Below are 20,351 nucleotides of genomic sequence, written 5' to 3' on the forward strand. Positions count from 1 at the left end.
TATGACAACCAGTAGGTGTCTGGATGGTTACCAGAGTCTCTGTTCCATGATTCAGGTGACAGACCTCAAACTTTATGCAAAAACCTTGTAATTCAGCTGTGAATGATGTGAATGTGAAGGATGTGAATGTGAATGATCCTGCATGGCCACTTCAGGGTATGCATGACCAATTTCTATCATCTTACACTCTGTAAAAAATACCTGTGAACTTCTCTACATAAAAAAACCACACCAGTCCTATATGACCACTCTTGCATCTGAAGAACTATTTTTAGAAGCTTTTAAAAACTGTCTTCAAATAGTTTAGTATTAACTGGAATTATTGGAATTAACCTGTGAAGTTCTTGGGGTAACCAGATTCTCCATCCAGCATGTTAGTTAACATTTCTGTAATACATAAAGGTAGAGATTTTGTCTCCATTTGGACAAAGCACAGCAGGAACTGCCTAGGAGCATCTCCAGAACTCTCTGAAATACTCACCTGGAAGCATTAGACAAGTGCTTAATTGTAAAGGTGGTAGATATAATGGTAAGAATCAATCCTCTTGTTTGAAGCTGGTTTATCATTTCAAATCTATCCATTTTCTCACCAGCAGAAAGTAGCTGTATAGCTGCTTAGGTATACCTGAGGAATTGGTTTAAACACATTTGAGTTGCACACAGACACACAGGTACACAGTTGTTGTAATGTTATGACAAACATTAGTTTCATCTTTATAACAAAACTTAAATTTCATAGACTTTGGCATAATGTTTTCCACGTAATTTTAAATGTATGAAGAAACTTACCAGGGAGAACTGTTAAAATGAACAGAAATCTTACACTGCTATTGATAACAAAACAGAAGTCAGCTTTTAATAAAACTAAAAAAAAATGTGAAATGAATAAAGAAGATACTACTGGCACTGAATACCTGTCATTCCTACATCCTTAACTGTTATTCTGACTGGATTTAAGAAATGTGTCTTGCATCTTGACTTCTCTAAATCTAGTATACTTTGAAGCTCTCTGGAAAACAGTCATTCATTATTTAGTATAGATGAATATCCTAAATAATATTTAAAGTAGATTCATAATGTGGTGATAGCACACAAATGCTGTTATTCTTCTAGAGTTAAGAGAAAAATAATCATGCATGAATGTAGAAATATTACAAATTCAAACTTTTTGAAAGATCTTTATTTTTTCATTGAATATCTCTTCTGTGGGCTTAATAGAGATTTGAACATAGGTTTAATTGAGATGTCAGAATATCCTTTGCACACCATTAAAATGCCAACTATATGGACTGCTTTGCGGTAAATATTTTAAGATTCTGTGACAACCAAGTCAAATCTACTGTCATATTAATAGGTGGGTGATTAGGTGGGAAAGAGAAGAGATTTCTTTCAGCTTTCTGTTAGCTTTATAGGAAACAAATTGACAAATCACATAGAAATATGGCACTGCTTTTTATATATGTATGAAATATTTTGAATGTTGCCAAGTTTGTATAATATATATCTTATCTGCAAGTTAGACACAACAGACTCCATTGCATCTAAAATTTTCTTTGCTCTTGAAATGTTTACAAAAAATTGTCAAATGTATTCATAGGAGAAAATGCAACTGATTTTGACATTATAAAAAACAGGGTTGAGAAGTAAATTTTTGGCAATGGAATTACTTCTCTGCAACAGCAACCATTACTTTGCATACTTCATACTGAGTCGGTAATTGTTTTGGTTTTTTCCTTCTTGCCTTTACTATAAGATTTCCCCAAAACCTCACTTCTCTGAAGGTTCTACTTTCAAATGTCATATTAGTTTCTCCTTTGGCCACCACTGTTTTTTTAGAAAAAATAGCTTTTCCCATAGTTTGTTTCACAACATGAATGTTTATTAAGGACAATCATACTCATCTCAGTCTTTCTTCTGTCCAAATGACTTATTATCTCCTCTCATAAAATGCACTCACTAGTCTTCTTTACTTAAAGTTTCAGTTTCTTTTCATTTTCAACAGATGAGCAGTCAGTGTGACTTATTCTGACTTAGTCTCAGCAGTAAATTGTGAAATGACTTGAGTATTCTCTGCTGTTACTGGAAATATCTTTGCAATTATTTTTTTTTTTGAATAGTTACATCATGTAAAGGGTGGATCATCATACTGTGATCCTTTGAAGTGACTGCTGTTGTTTTCTTTCCAGGTGTTTCCAGCTGAGGTTTTTCTGATTAACAACAGAGGTTCCTGGGACCTTGCATTTTGCACTGCTTTCATGTAATTTCTATTATCCAAGTTTTCAGGGTTATAAAGTTCTTTCTGTATGAAATCCCAGATGTTACCTCACAAATTTTAAAAGCAAATATATTATTGGTAGGAACCTGCTCACAGGAAATTCAGGTAAGAGTAAAGAATGCATTTATATTAAAATCCAAAAGTTTAGCATTAGTCTAACTAAAACTTTTATAGTCTAATCAAGGAATTATTAACCTAATTAGATGGATGATAATGCTTCTACTCCAAGTTATTCACTTATTTAGCTATATCTAATTTTCAGCAATGCCAAGAGAATTCCTAGAATTTACACCTGTCCTCGATGTTATTCTGACCTTTACACTGTCCTTGTTTGTTCTATTTCTTTAGAGAGAAAACAGGGGAGGTCACAGTGCCTTGTAGCCCGTGTTCTTTTCTGAGAGTAGCATATTGTTAACCTTAATGGCTTCTCTCTCCTCATACAAGGTCTGCTTGAGTTTTTTTCTGCTTGTTTACATCAATGTTTACATGCTCTTTCTACACAGTTTTAAATTTCCTGTTATATCCAAACCTATTGTGTTTTATATATGCTGAACACTCGTCCTGTGCTTTCTTTGTTACCACTAAAACCAGTTTTACCCAGCTCCAGGGGCTCTGTTCCTTCATTGTCCAGTAATTGCCCAACTGCCTGTACACTTGGTACCTTTGTTCTCTTCTCACACTCATAGTTTTTGGGGACAGATTTCACAGATCTCCTTTGCATTGGACCATCATTTACAATCTTAGTCTTAGAAGTCAATAAATGTATTTGGCTAAAGAGAATGTGAGGATTTCTGGTTGATTGGTTTTGTTTGTCTGTTTTTGTTTTATCATGAAGCAAATTGCCTTCTGGACAGTGTTTGAAAGTGGGGAAACATCTCAGGAAAAAACAAAAAACCAAAGCAAAAAACCCCAACCAACTGATTGGGAAAAATCATTGTGTCATTCACAAAGATTTCTCTTCTTATCCTCTTCTTAGCTAAGAAGGTATAAAAGGGGAAACAAGATTGCTGGTGTAATCTCAGATGATTGATTATTAAACTTGTTTTTTTTTTTAATTATTTCCCTTTTGACTAAAAGTGTGTGACATCAGTGACTGTTGACTCCTTTTTTGCACTATCTGATTCTTATATATGGTCGCAGAAAAATCAATGGAAATTAATTTTGTACTGAAGAAAATATGCTCCCTGCGTATTCTATTCAAGGTCTTGGGGATTAAAAAAGTATACATTATGGTACTTAGTAGCATCTTCTATGAAGCTCTGCAAAAATGTGATATGTTTTACTCCTACTTTCATTTTTTCAGATCCTCTCTACCACTCGAATAATGAGTTTTCATGGTCTTTGAATCCTTTGAAGTAGGTATCTATTCTGTATCTTGATTTTATTGCTTGCTCACCACTATTCTGGATTCATACATTGGAAATGAAGCTAGTAAATGGCCATAAAGCAATCTTTCTCAGAAGTAACGGATTACATTAAAGCAGATTAGATTAAAATAGACATTTCATACATTTCTTGTCACTAAAATTCTTTATTAGAATCAGATGAGTCTGCTGATTACATGGAATACTTTTATAGCAATCTTAAAAAATATATGACAGTTCATTACTCAATAATTTTCAAAAATTACCTGATAGATTATAAGAGTGACAAATTTTATTGACATGACTGGACAGTAGGATAGGGAAAAAAGCAATCATCACTTACAACTTTTATAAGACACAAATACCAGCCAGGCACCCAATTCCTATTGAAAGTAAATGGGAATTGTAAGCATAAAATTGTTTATACCTCTGCAAATCTCTTTCATAAAGAAGTTTACCTCCAGTGATCAATCTTCACAAGTGTTTAGTGTAAAGGAACTATTTTTATCTTAATGAAATATGGATATAATACCTTGCCTTGGTGATTCCTTGCATGTTGACAATATTGACTAATGTTTCTTGAGCCTTCTCATCCATTATTACAAGATCTAATACAAATTCTTGGGAGATACTACAAAACCAGATTGAGAGAACATAATCTTCTCTTTTTCTCCTGTAGTTTTTCATTCCTAAACAAAGTAAGAGTAGACAGTAGCAGATGAATACTATACAATACTTCTTCCATTGTACACTAATTTTCTGCAAATGCAAATAAGCAGTATGTTAGACATTGAAGAATTATGAACATTAAGTTACAAGATTATATTTAATGTATGAAGTAGGATTTTAAAGGTTTGATGTGTTTTTTAATAAACCAGTTTATATTTTTCCAGTGTCTTCAAAGAAATATGTTGAATAAATTTCTGATAATAAGTCTGGAGACTCACAAAGGAAATTTCATATGCAAGATCTTTTGCCCCTTACATTGCATACAATGAAAATTTGATAATAGAAAAAAGTGTCTGACAGAAATGCCATTCATTACTGGTACAACTTGCTGGTTCCTAACACACAAAGTAAGTTGCTCGAGAGCAGTCTGTCCCCTCAAACCTCATTATTTTCTATGTATTGTATTACTGTAGCAAACTCACTGTGGAGAGGGAAACACACTTGTGCAAGCTAGTAATGCCTAGAACAATTTCAACCACCTATCATGGGTCAAATATAGAACCTATTCCTTGTTTCTCTTTAAAAATAATTGTAGTAGGACCTGAGACTCCATTTCCATTGGGATTAACTAATTATTAGTCTGAAAATTATCCAGGAGAGGGATATCCTCTCAATTCCTTCTGTCAAAGATGCTCCACTATGCATAAGATGATTAAATATTAACTAGGCACATGTAAGCCTGATTTTATGACTTGGTGGATAGAGTGGAGTGGAGTTCTCTTCCAAAATTGAAGAGATGTATAACCCTCTTGTAATTCTAATCAGCTTAGTGTTGTAATTAACTGGGGAAGGGGGGGATGGAGAAGAAAATAAAAACTAAACAAAAAACAAAACCAGAAACAAAACAAGAGGAGAAGTATATCTCTTCTAATTTCAAAGCACCTACAGGATTAAAATCTTCCAGGTATCAGCAGCTAACCAGCCTCCACTTGTTATCAAATACATCGGTTCTGTGCATCCTCTATTTCTGGCAACTATCTTGTGATATCTTGGGTTTCCCAGAGTATCTAAAATGACACTAGTCTCCAAAGTCAAGGCCAGTGAACTAAGCTTCTAAATAAAAACTTAGCCAACTGAGCTTCCTGAGTTATTTGTCCCAGCATAAAATACACTTGGCCAGCTGAAGAGTTGTCATATTGCCTGTAGGCTTTGCATGATTACCCTACTGTAAGTGTCAAGTGCCAATTAAAATGACCTGGAGTATCTGAGACATCTCCTTGGCACTGGCAGATATGATGCAGACGGTATAGAAAACTTCTCTTTGTATCCTGCTTACATGGCAAGTTTTTGTAGTGAGAGGGCTGCAAAAGTGACTTTTGTGAGAAACTTGCCCTGCCATGTTTGACAGAGACAGTTCCAGCTAACTCCAAGAGGGATCCAAAGCTGAGATTGTCAGTGACATCAATAGTGGTTCTATGATAACATATATAAGAAGGGATATAAAACACTGCACAACATCAAACTGTGAGAGAGGAGTGAGTAAATATGAGGGAAACAGATCTGCAGACACCAAGGTCCATTAAGAGAAGGGAAGAGTAGAGCTCCTCCTGCAGCCCTTGGCAAAGCTCATGACTATGCAAGTTGTTTCCCTGCAGTCCATGGGGGTCCATGGTGGAGCCCATATCCATCTGCAAACCAAGGAGGGCCCCTCCTTGATGGAACAGGTGGAAGTGCCCTGAAGGAAGCTGCAGCCTGTGGAGAGGAGCACACGTAGGAGCAATTTTTCTGGCATGCCTTGTGAGCTCCTGCAGCTCACACTGGTGCAGGACTGCATTTTGGAGCAGGGACCCCATACTGAAGCAGGAGAAAAGTGTGAGCAGTAAGGAACAGAAGAGACAATCTGCGATGAACTATCCACAACTCCCATTCCTCATCTCCCTGAACAGCTCAAAGGGGAAGAGGTAGAAGTTTCAGACTGAAGCTGAGATTAGAAAACAATGAGGGGTTGGGAGAATCTGTGTTCTTAGATTTATTCTTATTTTCCTATTACACTATTCTGTTATTAATTGACAATAAAATAATCTTCCCCTAGTCATGTCTGTTTTGCCTGTGACAGTAATTGCAGAGTGACCTCACTATCCTTATCTATCCTGTGAGCTGTATTTTGCTGTATTTTCTCCCCTGTCATGTTGAGGACAGGGAGAATTGGTGGGCACCTCATGGCCAGCCAAGGTCAGCTCACCATACTGCTCTACACTGACAGGTAGATAGCAAGATTCATAGCCCAGGATATCTCAAATTATACTAAATTGCTGTTTGAGACAGCTGTACTAAACACTTCTTAACTGCCACAGAACATATCAGAAACTGCTCAGCTCCTGAATTAATGAGGAGATAGTCAACTAGCTGGAACAAGGTATTCCCCTGTGCATGGACATGCATCTTAGACACTGCTAGATACTGAGAAAACCACTAAACCCCCCAGCGACTGCTAAATGGAGGTGACTGTTTCAGGCTGTGGAATCATGTAGATAAGTAATACAATACCGACACTAAGAAACAGGCTACAGTCTTTGTATGGCTTTTGGAAGGCCTCAGGAATGAGACTTGTTAGACTTTCTTTGCCTCAAATTATTTTAAAATCCAAGAACTTCACTTTTACACAGTTAATTTATAACTTTTTAGCTATGGTTAATCTGCTTGGTTTTGGTTTTGTATTTGTTGTGGTTGTTGTTTGCTTGATTATTTTTGATTTTTTTTTGCTTATATTTTTATGCCAAAACCATGCTTTGACATTTAAGAGGAGAAACAAGTAGCTATTTTTTCAGAATGACACACATAACTCTAATGTGGTGATGTAGTACAGAGACATACAGGTCTATTGACAGGAACAGTGAATACTTTAAAGGGGGAGTAGATGCAAGATATGACAATGCCAGAGGCACAGACTAAGAGAGGAGATACTATGTCTTTAAACACTCACAAAGAGTCAGTTAAACAATCTCACATGTAGAGCTGGATGAAACACATTTCAGAGATAGTCAAGAAAACAAAGAACTGCTGCCTACTATAAAACTAAAACAGTAGTAATTTTATCTTTTCTGTTTCTTTTGTTGTTGTTATTCTGTAACAATTGAATCTGAAGTAATAATAAGTATTTGGATGAATGATAAGGATTTCAATCATATAAAAAATATGTTCTTGGGTTTTTTTCCTGGTTGTCCACAAGATTTTCAGTGTAAGTTGCTGATAGGTCAAACAAAACCAGTGGTGACTCATGGGCTGTCAACTGGCAGATAAAAGCCAATAAAACACCCTAGGCTATCACATAAACCTTTAAAATTTCATACATGTGAACAAAAAAGTCAAGGTTCTTTTGACTTTAGCACAATGTTACCTCTAGACAGATAGCTGAGGTATACACTGTTTTCAGATACTTGCAAAGAGTCATGATGTATTATGACTGTCAAGAAAAAGAGCCAAAATAATACCAGTTCTATTAGTGTTACTGTTTATTTATTTATCCTGTTTTCTTTCATACAAAGTAGTTCAAAATACTAAAGCCACTAGTAATGTAATTGCCATTTGCATGATTTGGAGAAAGCATGTCAATTATGGAAATCAATGAACAATTTGTGATAAATTGATCCCCATGGTATCCCTGAAAATTGAATAACAGTAAATAAATGTTCCAGTTGATTAGATCTTTAGATGCAGATGCTTGGCAGTGGTGGAAAGCCGCATACATTAGGAAGGGTGTTTGGAGTAACATTAATAAACTCATACATGTATATGATTATATATATACACATACACATATATTTATATAACAGTTTTGCTTTCTCATCTTTTTTCACATCCTCCTTGCTATAATCTCCTCCACAAGTCAGCACCAAGGCCAGCCATCGAAGTCAGGTTAATGGATTCAATGAAAGTTCTCAACCTAACACTTTTTTAATTGTTGCAGCTTTGACTGCAGGGTGTGTTCATTACAGCTGTTCATTATGACTGTGGCATAAGATTTCAAAATTAATACAACACACTGCCCTGGTAACTGACTGGACATTCCTTCTCCCCATATCTATTCTGTAGAAGCTGACATTTTATTGCCTTTTTACAAATCAAAATTATTATAAGCAATAAGTTCTTATAAAATCAGGACACTCATTTTTTCAGGACTGCCTAACTCCCAGGACCTACTAAAAAGGGAAAAAAACCCTAAACCACACTGAAACCAAAAAACAAACAAACAAAAAAGCTTAATGCTTTGAAAATCTGAGTGATACAGTTTCAAAGTTTAAAAAAGAAAGTGTACTCAGATATTCTTCCTCAAGTATGTTGCATACATTAATTTTCTTTTAAAATTACTAAGATTTTTCTTTCACAAAAAACCTTCCAAACAACAAAAAAGCTTCAGTGACACACAAAAAAACCCCAAACCACCCTGAAAAGACATTGAAGCCCAGAGAAATTGAAAAGCAAAGTGTAAATTCAGTGCTCTGTATGTATATAATCCATTAAAACCTCACTATGAATAATTTTCACCTAATGTGCACCCTTGGTAGGTTTTGGTTTAGGTGTGGGTTCAGGTTTTTTTTAAGAAGATTACTAGAAAGTTCCCCTCTCATCTCAATATTTTAATGTGATATAAAGTTTCTAAGCACTTCTATTAATCTTGCAGGGCCCGAATCTATCAAGGCTGTATAAAGTTCCTGTTTTCTATTCAGCCCAAAGAAACCTATTTATTTTTATTACTTCTTGTGTTATGTATGTGATCATAAACCCCAACAAAATAATAATTGTTGATTTATAGCTGGCAGAATAAAACTCTTCAATACAACAAATTTTATGCTAATCAAGATGTAAAAGTACCAGAATCTATAATATGTATATAACACATTATATATACATAACATATTAGATGGATAGATAGATAGATAGATAGATAGATAGATAGATAGATAGATCATATTACACTAATTGTGTTTGACTTGAAAATGTCTTTATTACGAAGTTAAAATTGGTAATCTTTGTGGAGTATTTTCATGCAGGAAATTCTTTGTGTCTTTTGAAATGAAAATGAAGAACAATTGAAAAATATCAATTCATTTTGAGAGTTACAAAATACAACAAAATGGAAAACAAAAGTTTATAGAATTGCCATGGTGCATAAATGTATGAAGTAGTTCTTGTTTTGTGTTATAAGCATCAGACTGTCCTTCACAGTCATATTGTGCATGTTCTTCTGGCCAAAATTTCTCTTCTGGTTTGCTTTTTTTTAAAAAAAATCAAGTAAATAGTCCTAGACAACTTCTGCATTATTATTACAATTGATATTAATATTAATGAATAGATAGCATTACAACATAATTTAGCTTTAGAAAAGAACACATCCATTTTGCAGTGCTTCCTAATATTATGTTTTGAGGGCATAATAATTTTGGAAATTTCAGGACAGGTACTCCACTAAGGAGTTAATTTTCCTAATCATTAATATTTTTGGTTGCCATAACTCCACTACTTCAAAGGACTTTTAGGAACAGAAAACTAGGGTGAATAGCTCTTACATGGGGAAAGCAAATGTTTATCTTTAAAAAACATAAATCACATTGTTGTGCTGTTTAAACATTGAGATGTTTTACATACAGGCTATCACGGCTTAACATAAAAGCATCCTCCCTTTTCATGCAAAATCAGTTTAATTATGATGAATAAAGTCAACATGGTTAGGGTCTGAAGTCCAATGTGAAACATACTGACTTTCACACTCCTGCTGAAGAGCCCCACTTGTTCTTGGCCTTTATTAATATCCACCACTTCGCTGCCTCATGACTCATTGCACTCGTGCATCCATTCCTGACACCTGCTCACACCATCGGGTTATTTACGAGCCTACACAAAGTTTAAAGAGTATTACGTGAGCTTAATTGTACATAAAGCCTAATTCCAACAAGAAGGTTTTAAAAAAAGAAATTTTTCATTGTCCAGGTGGGACAGACACAGAATTTAATTCTGTCCCAGGAAGATTCTGAGGTTAAAGTATGACATTTTTATGCCTAGAAAAGCTATGTAAGGTTATTTTTAGTTCTTTTTATGACTCCCTGTGAGTCTTGTATGTCTTGACTGAAGATAAGTAAGGGAGCCTGGATTTTCAAGTGGAAGGGTACAAAATTAGTCCCAATACTGTTTTTTAATTCTCTAACATAATTATTATGATTCAACATTTAAATTGTGGTAATCTGTAGAGTCCCTGACCAGGGAATAGGCTGAACACATTTTAAGAAAAGACAGTCTTGCTTCCCCCAGTGGATAAAAAAAAATATTTTGCTCACATTTAAGATGACCAATATAAATAATTTTTAATTTAGCAGTGTGTTAATAGTGTTATCACTCAGATTCATATAGATCCTTTTATGGTATCTAATTGAAAAACACAGCTTGCAGCTAAAGATGGGAATGTGCATTTGGTTACTTTTTGGTTTCTCTGCAGTCTGTCCTTTTTGCTGTGGTGCATTGAATCACATTATGGACAAAGGAATAGAGGATCCGGCTTAAAATTTCAAGATTCTTCTCCAAAATGTTCATTATGCACTACCTGTATGTCATGGTTTGACACTGTGCCCTCCAGTGGATCTTTTGGAGAAGGCTGGAATTGGTTTTGTTCAGTACTAGACAGCCCCATATTCAGCTCACAGCAGCCTTATCACTTATACTCAATGCAGGTAACACACTGTTGATTTCTTCCTGTAAATTATCCAAAACCTTGAAAACTACCCATAAACCATTGGCTTCTTGAAGTATTATTCTGTTGGTCCAAACAGTTTTCCCCTCACCTAGCAATGCTGTCTGCTCAGTCGTCTCTTTACTTGGTTTTGGTCTTTGACTTTTCATCCTACTTAGCTTTGTCATGAAGGTATCCTCAGTGCCTCCTTGCCTTCAGAGAAGAGAGAAGAACAATGAAGATTATCAACAAGGACAGGGAAGCCATGCACATTATTAAAGAATGAAACATAGTATTAGACTTCCTTGAATTTGGATTGTCGTATTGGTTACAGCATCAAGCTGTATAAATATATTGGAAAATATATTTAAGAAGGGGCAAAGTGTTGTACAGCAGTGTGTTTCTTGAGGGGGAAGAAAACACCAAAGAAACAATGAGAAATGAACCTGCAAACCTCAAGGTCAGTGAGGGAGGGGAGGAGCTACTACAGGCACAGAAGCAGAGATTCCCGTGCAGCCCAGGGAAGAGACCAGAGAATCATTAAAGCTGGGAAAAAACTCTAAGATGATCAAGCCTAACCATTAACCCAACACTGTCAGGTTCACCATTAAACTACGTCCACAAGCACCACATCCATAAATGTTTAATCACTTCCACAGATGGTAATTCCACTACTTCCCTGTGTAGCCTGTTTCAATACTTGATCATCCTTTCTGTGAAGAAACTCTCTTAATGTCTAATCTAAACCTTCTCTGGCACAAACTGGCTTCTTTAACCTAACAGAATCACAAAATCATTAAGGTTAGAAAAGACCTCACTGAGGTGAGAACTGAGAAAAGTTCACTGAGCCCAAATTTTGACCAAACACCACTTCATCAACTAGACCATGGCACTAAGAACCACTTCCAGGCATTTCTTGAATACCTTCAGGGATGGTGATTCCATGGCCTCCCTGGGCACTCCATTCCAATGCTTGACTACACCTTTAGAGAAGAAATTCTTCCTGATGATCAGCATGAGCATCTCCAGCACATCTTGAGGCTATGATAAGGTCACTCCTGAGCCTCCTTTTCTCCAGGCTAAACTACCCCAGTTCTCTCAGCTGCTCCTCATAGGATTTTTGCTCCAGACCCCTCACCAGCTTCCTTGCTCTTCTCTGGACACACTCCAGAACCTCAGTGTTCTTGCAGTGAGTGGCTCAGAAATGGACACAGGATTGGAGGTCTAGCCTCACCAGTGCTGACTGCAGAGGAATTACAATGTGAAGGTTCCAACTACATAAAAATTACTTTGGACAAGAATCTTCTAATTGAAGTGTATTCAGAATTTCCTATTAGATGTTTTTCTTGAAATGGAGGACCATAAACATCTTCTGTCTTATTTAAAATGTGTTGATTAAATATTATGGCAATATCCTTACTGCTGTGTGCAAGTACCAACTATATTTGTCCTATTTTTGTGGTTTTGTCTATATTTCCTTTTCAGCTGTCTCATTTAGTCTATTAATTTCCTTTTTATTTGATATGTTACTTGATTTCATTTATTCTTTTTAAAGATTTTTATCTGTCTACACACCCTCTCTGTCCTCTCACTCTAACTCAACTTGTAACATTGTAGACTTTACTTCTTCATTCAATTATTCATCCCTTTCTTTTGCTCTTTTTCCACCAATTCCCACCAGCATTTCTCACCTTCTTCTCAACACTTTGTACCAATCCTTTGATCTTTTTACTACAAATATCTTGACGTTCTATTTTTCTACGCTTTTCTTTTCTCACTTCTTTTGCAGTTGTATCACGTCTTTTCACTTGTCCTATCTCATAGTTCTGTCTTCTAATTTTCTTTATTTTTTTTTTTTTTAATCATTCTTTTGGTGTAGCTAAGAATTGACATGAAAGGATTAAAGCTGAAGTGCACTGGATTTTAGGAAGCTTTTTGCAACCATCTGCTTTTCTGATAATTAATATGAAACTCTCCATCAGCTTTCACAGTTCTATTTCATCTCTGAATTTAGTCTTTCTATGGACTGTGTGAAAAGTAATTTAGACCTCTCTTTTCCTTTTTCACAACAAAAAGGGAGAGAGGGAAAAAAGGATAGTGCTACTTCTCTTTGGGAGCTTCATACTCTTATTTCAATGTAAGGAATCAGATTATTAAAGTGACAGAATTTAGGAATCCATAATGAAAGTAAAGTTAATCTTTCTCCTCACAATATAAACTCCTTTTTATAGTTTTAAATTTTTTAAGAAAAAACACATTGATAAAGTAACTTATGAACTTCCCTGTTCTTGTACTCTTTTGTTCACTTTCAGCAGGTGCCAGCTAATCTTTTTTTGTGGATGTAAAATAAGTTGCTTAGGGAGCAGTTCTGGAGAGTGAACATTTTTTTTCTACATGTATACATACATGCCTTTAAGAGGGTCAAATGAGGAGAAACTCATTGGGAGAGCAGAAAGACAGAAAAGGGTAAGACTTATATGACGCTGATTCTGTAATACATAGGTTATAACATACTCTATGCACTATCTTACAAAATTGGATTATCTGTAATGTGCTCCAATCCCTCATGCCAATTATAAAGTATATATTGTCCAAATTGCTGATAGGGATGGAGTTATACAACTTGAAATGGTTGATGATCTTCCTTATGGATTGTGCTTTACTAGCTATGAAAAACTGTAGAAGATACTATAATATGTGTGGAACTGGACAATCACAACAAAAATACTTAATTTAAAATAGTAATTAAACAGAACTTTTATTGGATCTTGTTTATTAAGTTTCTCGTTTACTTTTTATTGCTTTAACTTCTAGCTGTCTGATTTATATTCAAAATAATAATTGCTAATAATAGTACCACAGAAGAAAATGGTTTGAAATTTCAAACAGACTGAAGGGAAGCCAAGTGTCAGGCATGGTCTAGGAAAGCATCTTATAACTGGATATTTGACTGTCCCTGAAAAATAGGGCACATTTTCTCTGTTGCCTTGATGCTTCTATAGCTGTTTGCTTCCCAAGAATGCAAAAGCTATAAAATACGTCACAAAGTTCTATGGCTTTCTAGGCATTGCTTTTATGGGAATGTATATAAGTTGTACATAGGAAAAATCAAAAAAAAAAAAATAAAAAATCCCAGAGGTATATATAAATAAAATAATTTAAAGTGATTACCTAGGATCTAACCCTCCAAACTGAACTAAAACACCCAAAGAGTTAGGAGCTGTATTATTTTCTGCCTTTTATTCTGAACACCTCTATACCACACAGCTAAGAAGCAAAAACCTATTAAATAAACAAAACTTCAGCATTCTGAATAAACTTTACACCCTTTGCCTAAATTTAAATGAATTAAGCTGTGAACAGTGTTGGAAAAGAATTTATTACTTTACTCCTTTTCATATTATTCATAGAGAAGAAACAATGAAATCATGTTATCTAACTATTTACAGAAACTACAAGTGACCCAATAAGCTGATGGTTAAGTAAATGTGGCAGATCCCCCATATTACTGATTCATATAAATCAAAGCACTAGCAATAATAATGAAATATGATATTAAAAAGTAGCAGGGGTTAGCTTCCTTAGACTTTCCATGTGTTCTGGTGCACTTGATGCTTCATTTTCTTGTGCTTTACCATAGGGCTATTTGTCCTTGAAAGTATTCTTTCTGAATATAAAGGAAGATGTAGTCCTTATCTAATCAACACTAGACTTGGAAATTTTCCAAAATGAGTGTTGCTCGCAGAACTCTTGAGAACAGATTTCCTTACTACGCTATTTTGACTCTAGTATATTCCTGGGAGTGTTGTGGGAGAAAATTGGGTTATAGAGTACACAGGCCACCCAAAATGTGGCAGTCCTTACAAACTCCTCTACTACACCCTGATGACTGAATTCAAGAACACTTTCATTTGGAATTGTCCTAGCGGATATTCACATCACCCTGTATTGTAGCTGAGTTTATCACAATTACTCTTTCTGGCTATACTTCAGTCATTACTTGCCCAGGTCACTTTACCACCCAATACCTGAAGCCAGAACAGCCAAGAGTAAAATTTGTGAATAATCAAGGGTGCTGCTGGACCTGATATTCTCACTGATGCATCTGGGACAAAGTCTAATACCAATGGACTTTACAAACCAAGGAAACATTTCTGTGGTTGTGAATTCCATGCAACTGTGGGACTCATTTTTTAGTCCCTGAACTGCAGTGCTCACCCCATGGGGAGGGTGAATCACTGTCAGATTCACGTGGGTCATTCACAAGTCCATTGCTTCCAGTCTCTGTGCCCTGACCGACCTCTTCTCTGATGACACATTAGAAATAGCAGTTCAGAGCATCCAAGGTAATTTGTACTGTATTGGGATTGCAACATGGTATTGTTGGGACTGTTTCCCCTTGCAGAACCTTGTTCAACCCTTCCTACTCTTTCTGACCCATTTCTCAGTGCATTATTTCCAACCTTGCCCCAGCTGTGCCTGAACATTTACAACAAACACATGCATGATGTAGATATAATATTTTGAAATGACTGATTGTTTATTACTTTTCCTTCCATAAAACACTCATATTTTATAAACCAGAACTACTTTTCAGGTACCTGAAATCTGCAATTAGCAAGCAAGCATTTCTTTTTTATATTTATAAATACTTGCTTTAATCTTTTGTTGTTGTTTTTGGAAGAAAAATTCAGGCTGGTCAAATATGTTGATATTTTCTAGAAAAAAAGAATTGGTGTAGTCATTTGATTTCATTCAGAAACATGTGTGAGAAATTATTTCTTTTGAAAATTAATTCAAAAGTTTGAATTACATTCTTACAGAATACTCTTCTTAGATGCATTACTAATTTATCCCAAATTTAGTACCTAATTACCTTTAATACCCTGACATGTCCTCACAGACATTTTGAAATTACTGTTGTTTTTAATGCTTTGCTTTGAAGATTATCAGATGGAAATATCTGTGTTGTTCCAGAAATGCATAGTGCAATTTTTTTTTGTTACTGTATACCCACAACACTTTTCTTTTGCTCCTAGTATGTAGGAGCAAAAGCAAAGCTTTTTATAATGTTCCCTAGCGTTATACATTTTCTAGGTATTTTGGAGAGAAAAGTAGACATACTGAATTCTAGTCTTACTGATTGTGGGGAAAAAACCTATAAAATATTATTTCCACAGCCAATTTCTCAATAACCTTAGTCAACATCTTTCTAAAATTTAATCTGGAGACACTGTTATGCTCAAAATATTGCAATATGTCAAAGTTAAAATGCAGCTTAAGTAGAACCATGAATTTTTGTTAGCCTGTTTTAGTGTTTTTAAAAGCATAGTATTCCAAACTGTCTCATTAACACAAAAAGTGCCTTATTCATAAATTATTATACAAGATAATTTTTCACAGTGATTATCCTTTTTCCTGTGTTATCCATTCTGTGGTTTCTAAAGCTGTCTCTCTAGTCCTCCTCAAGCAGGATGTGGTTGCTGACAACTTTACCGCACTTTGAGGTCTCCCCTCAAAGTGCTGTAACATGATGTTTTCAAGGCTGCATAAGGGTTTGTTCCATCCTCTTCAGTGGTAGCCTTTTCTTGGAATTATTTTCACATTTAATTTTGTATCACTCTCATTCCTTCTCATTCATTCCTAGCTGAAGTTGAGAAGCTGTTCAACAGCCTTTTCCAGCTTCATTTGCCACAAAAGTCTCTTGGGTTTTGCACAGCGACAATTTTATATGTGAGACCTTTATCAAATGTGGTGTTCCATGGGCTGCTCTGACAGACTTCCACTGACCATTTTAAAAAATGCGCACAAATTTGCAGAACATATTTACTTTGTCAATGGAAATCAATTCTAATGCAGATATCAGCAGACATATAGCATGCACCTCCAGGTGTCAGACTACATTAAAAAACATTCTTCTAGAAAACTTATATGGAACTCTTTTTACTGTCTGTACTGGGATTTATTTACTTTATTTGTCCTTCTAATTTTGGAATTTAAAAAAAAAAAAAAGAGATTTTGATATAGGAATGACTTTGAGTTCAAGCAACCAGAGTTTCTAGTTTTTCAGTTCAAACTGTTATTTGCCCAGTACCAGGAAGGAACATTGGATGGAAGCCATTTCTTTCTTGTATGAGTCAGCAATACAGCTCATCTTTTTCCCATCATCCCTGTTAAATTATGCCGTGATTTCCAAGAGATCTTTTCCAGCTTCTGGGAACTGTTAAGATTGCTTCAAGTCTTTTTCACAATGATTGTTCTTTATGTAGGATAGGCTATGTGGTGACAGCAGGAAGATCGACAGCATGTCCTGAGCGTCTGTGCTCATTTTTTAAAAGAAGACTTTTAGGCTTTTCTGATGGATGAAAAGTTGATCAAAACTGTAGATTTCAGATTCTTTGTCTTAAAATTCAAAGAAAAAGGTAAATGGCTGAATGGGCACCATCAAGAAAATATGTAACAAAGTTAGTAAGTTGTACAGATACATGGTTTTCCCCTCATAAAATATGTTATTGTGTCCCAAGTTAAATTAACCACCTTATTCACTGAGACAATAATATAATGACCGTAGACAGTCTGAATTTGTTTAAGGATTGCCTTCAGCCACTATCCAGAGTTCTGAGTGATATAATGTGTGCTGTTTATCATGTGAATGTTAGTATTCAACTAAAGAAGTTTTTTGCTGATCAGGCCCCCAGATACCTTGCAAATTTTGGTAAGAAGTGATCTTGCCTGTGTTGCTTTCCCAGTACATGTTCTGGCTGCTCCAGCTTGGTTACAAGGTTTAGTTTTAAACAAGAAGTAAGAGTCTCTTTAGTAATTTGCTACACTCCATAACACATTGTTTGGCATCTGTTACCTTCCCAGATTATTAAAGCAGGTTGTTGTACATTACCCCAGCTTAAATAAATATGTCACATTACGAAGAAAAATCTGTACTTAGATTGAAGCAGTAAAGCTATGTTTGCTATAGAATTACAAAATATAGTCCTAAAGTGTTGGGGGAAAAAAGCATCTACACAGTGGGGTCACTCCAGGGATGAATACAAGTCTTTCTTTACATTATCATCATCATGTGAAAGTAATGAAGGCACTCTTGAGGGACCTCGTTAAAAGTGATATTTTTTCTCTCAGTGTTAGTATGAGGAACTTGAAAACTACATTATAAAACAGAGACTCAACCCTTTCATACACATTTTGGGTTAAAGCAATCCAGTAAGCGGGAACAGCTGTGACTTTAATCACATAAGAAATAAACCCTTCCATTATACCCTGCTGAATGTGGAGGCAGAATGCAATAACTAAACACCAAAAGGGAAGAGGCAATCAGTGGGATATTTATTTCCTTTTATTGTTACATGATATGCTGATTTCTGTTAAAGTAATATTAATTTTTAAAAAATCATTATTGACTTAGATACAGATGAGATGCATCAGCAAAATTCAGTGAGTATTTTAAGGCATTTAAAGGTTAATGTCTTATTCTTCAACAGATTTTTGAGACCTATCTTGTCTTTTAACACTTTGCATATTAATTTAGTAATTTTCCATATGCAAATTTGCATTTGGTCAGTTACAATACATGATCAGAAAAATTACTTGGGTCTATAATAGGTTCCGCAGATGTCCTAAATTCCACAAACCTTTCCTTCTAAAGTTATCCAAAGGGAGGTGAAATATTTACCTACCTATTTAGTACAAAGCCTCAACAGAGAAATATTTTCATTTTTACAGATATGAAAGTCTTGTTACACTCAGGGATTATTTTTACCTAAGTAAAAATTCTAATTTGAGGGCCATAGTCATAAGTAACAAAATTTCTCTGTGTAAAGCATAAAAAAAATAAAAATGTCTTTGAAAAAACACAGCATAATGAAAGCTGTTTGTGGTAGTGCTAGGAGGAAGCTATTTTTTAAAGCTAACCACAACATTTACCAACTTGTATTGCATTTGTTTTCTAGTGCAAACCTCTAAAATACTTTGCTTCTGTAATTGCACATATGTCAAGCCTTAAGAATTAGGAGAGGAAGGGATAGAGACATAGGCAGAGGCATTCATCCTAACCAGCTTTAGATTGCTTTATCTGAGTTAGTTATCTTGGGGGTTCAATACAGATATGTTTTCTTCATAAATCTGTCTTCAATGCAACAGTAATATTAAGGTTAGGTACCTCAGGTTTGATCTCATTCTAAAGCATTTGAAGATGTCTTAATTAGGTGACCCAAACTGAATACTAAAGCAGTTATTTCTTTCCATTTATGGTAACTGAGCCCATGAAATCTAATTTTGGCAAACCCTACTGTGATTTTTTTTATTGGCATCAGAAAGTAGGTCTCTGGCAATGCTAGGAAGAGATTTTATTATGTAGTCTTTTATGTCTCAGTGCAAATTTCAAAGCAGACATTGTACTGGAGTGCGATTAGAATAATAAGAAATCACACAAATGAATAAAATTTATTTTGCTTCAAAATACAAGTAAATACCATATCAGAACTTTTACATTTATTAAGCTGTTCTGTTAATCATTAGAATTTAAATTTTAAGTAAGATGATGCACAAAATGGTTTCCTGAAGTTTCTTCTTCCTGAGATAGTCTATTATGTGTTTTTAATGAGTTTTATACCTCGTAGAATAATTGATGATGCCTATTTCAAATATATGAATTAACAATAAAAGCTCAAAGTGGTTTAACTATCTACATGTATCAATGGCTTAGAAATAAATGGAAGACCCATCGGCTGAAAAAGGTTCATGACATTTTCTCCAGCTTGACAGACTTTTGCCAAGCTGCTGAAGGTTTCTGATCTATGATAGGTCTGCAAGACAAACTCTGGGCAGCTGTGCCAGGAGAAACAAATCAACAGGGTTTATGTTGTGAAAACTCTGGGAAGACTTGTTCTGACAAGGGTGGGATGAGTAATATGTGTTTCAGGGAGCAGAAGCCAATGATGTCTGAAAAAAGGAGGAGGGACAATAGTAAAGCACATAATGGAAATATGCTTGGGTGAGAGTCATTGAACACGGTTTCAGACAGCTGAAGTATGCATACCTGCTATTGAGTTAGAATTTCTTCTGGTGTGCTGATGAGCAACAAATATTTTTAGGGAATATTTGACCTGATTTACCTTAGAATGAAATTAATTGCTCCCCGCACTTAACTGTAAAGGAGGTCTGTCATGAGTAGTTTGTGTGTGCATACCTTTCTTATATCTGTTTAATTTTGGCAATATTTTGGTACAAGCCAGCAGTTTCCTTATTTTCTAAAGTATGAAGAATTTCCATCAGCATAATAAAGACCAAGAAGACATATTTGAAGTAAACT

At 35.2% G+C, this 20,351-nt stretch overlaps 1 long non-coding RNA gene across 1 annotated transcript in view; it reads right to left on the reverse strand.

Moving 5' to 3' along the window:
• Nucleotides 1-4,347, reverse strand: part of LOC147654155 (uncharacterized) — a 62,513-nt gene extending 58,166 nt beyond the window's left edge. The window contains exons 1-3 of the long non-coding RNA XR_015284558.1: nucleotides 4,172-4,347; nucleotides 482-625; nucleotides 334-387 (exon numbers count right to left, since the gene is read on the reverse strand). This is a non-coding gene — a long non-coding RNA (uncharacterized LOC147654155). The remainder of the gene's footprint in view (nucleotides 1-333; nucleotides 388-481; nucleotides 626-4,171) is intronic.
• Between the last annotated feature and the right edge of the window lie 16,004 nt (nucleotides 4,348-20,351).

The sequence above is a fragment of the Cyanistes caeruleus genome, chromosome 3 (assembly GCF_971803275.1).
Source record: "Cyanistes caeruleus chromosome 3, bCyaCae1.hap1.1, whole genome shotgun sequence".
Classification (NCBI taxonomy): domain Eukaryota; kingdom Metazoa; phylum Chordata; class Aves; order Passeriformes; family Paridae; genus Cyanistes; species Cyanistes caeruleus.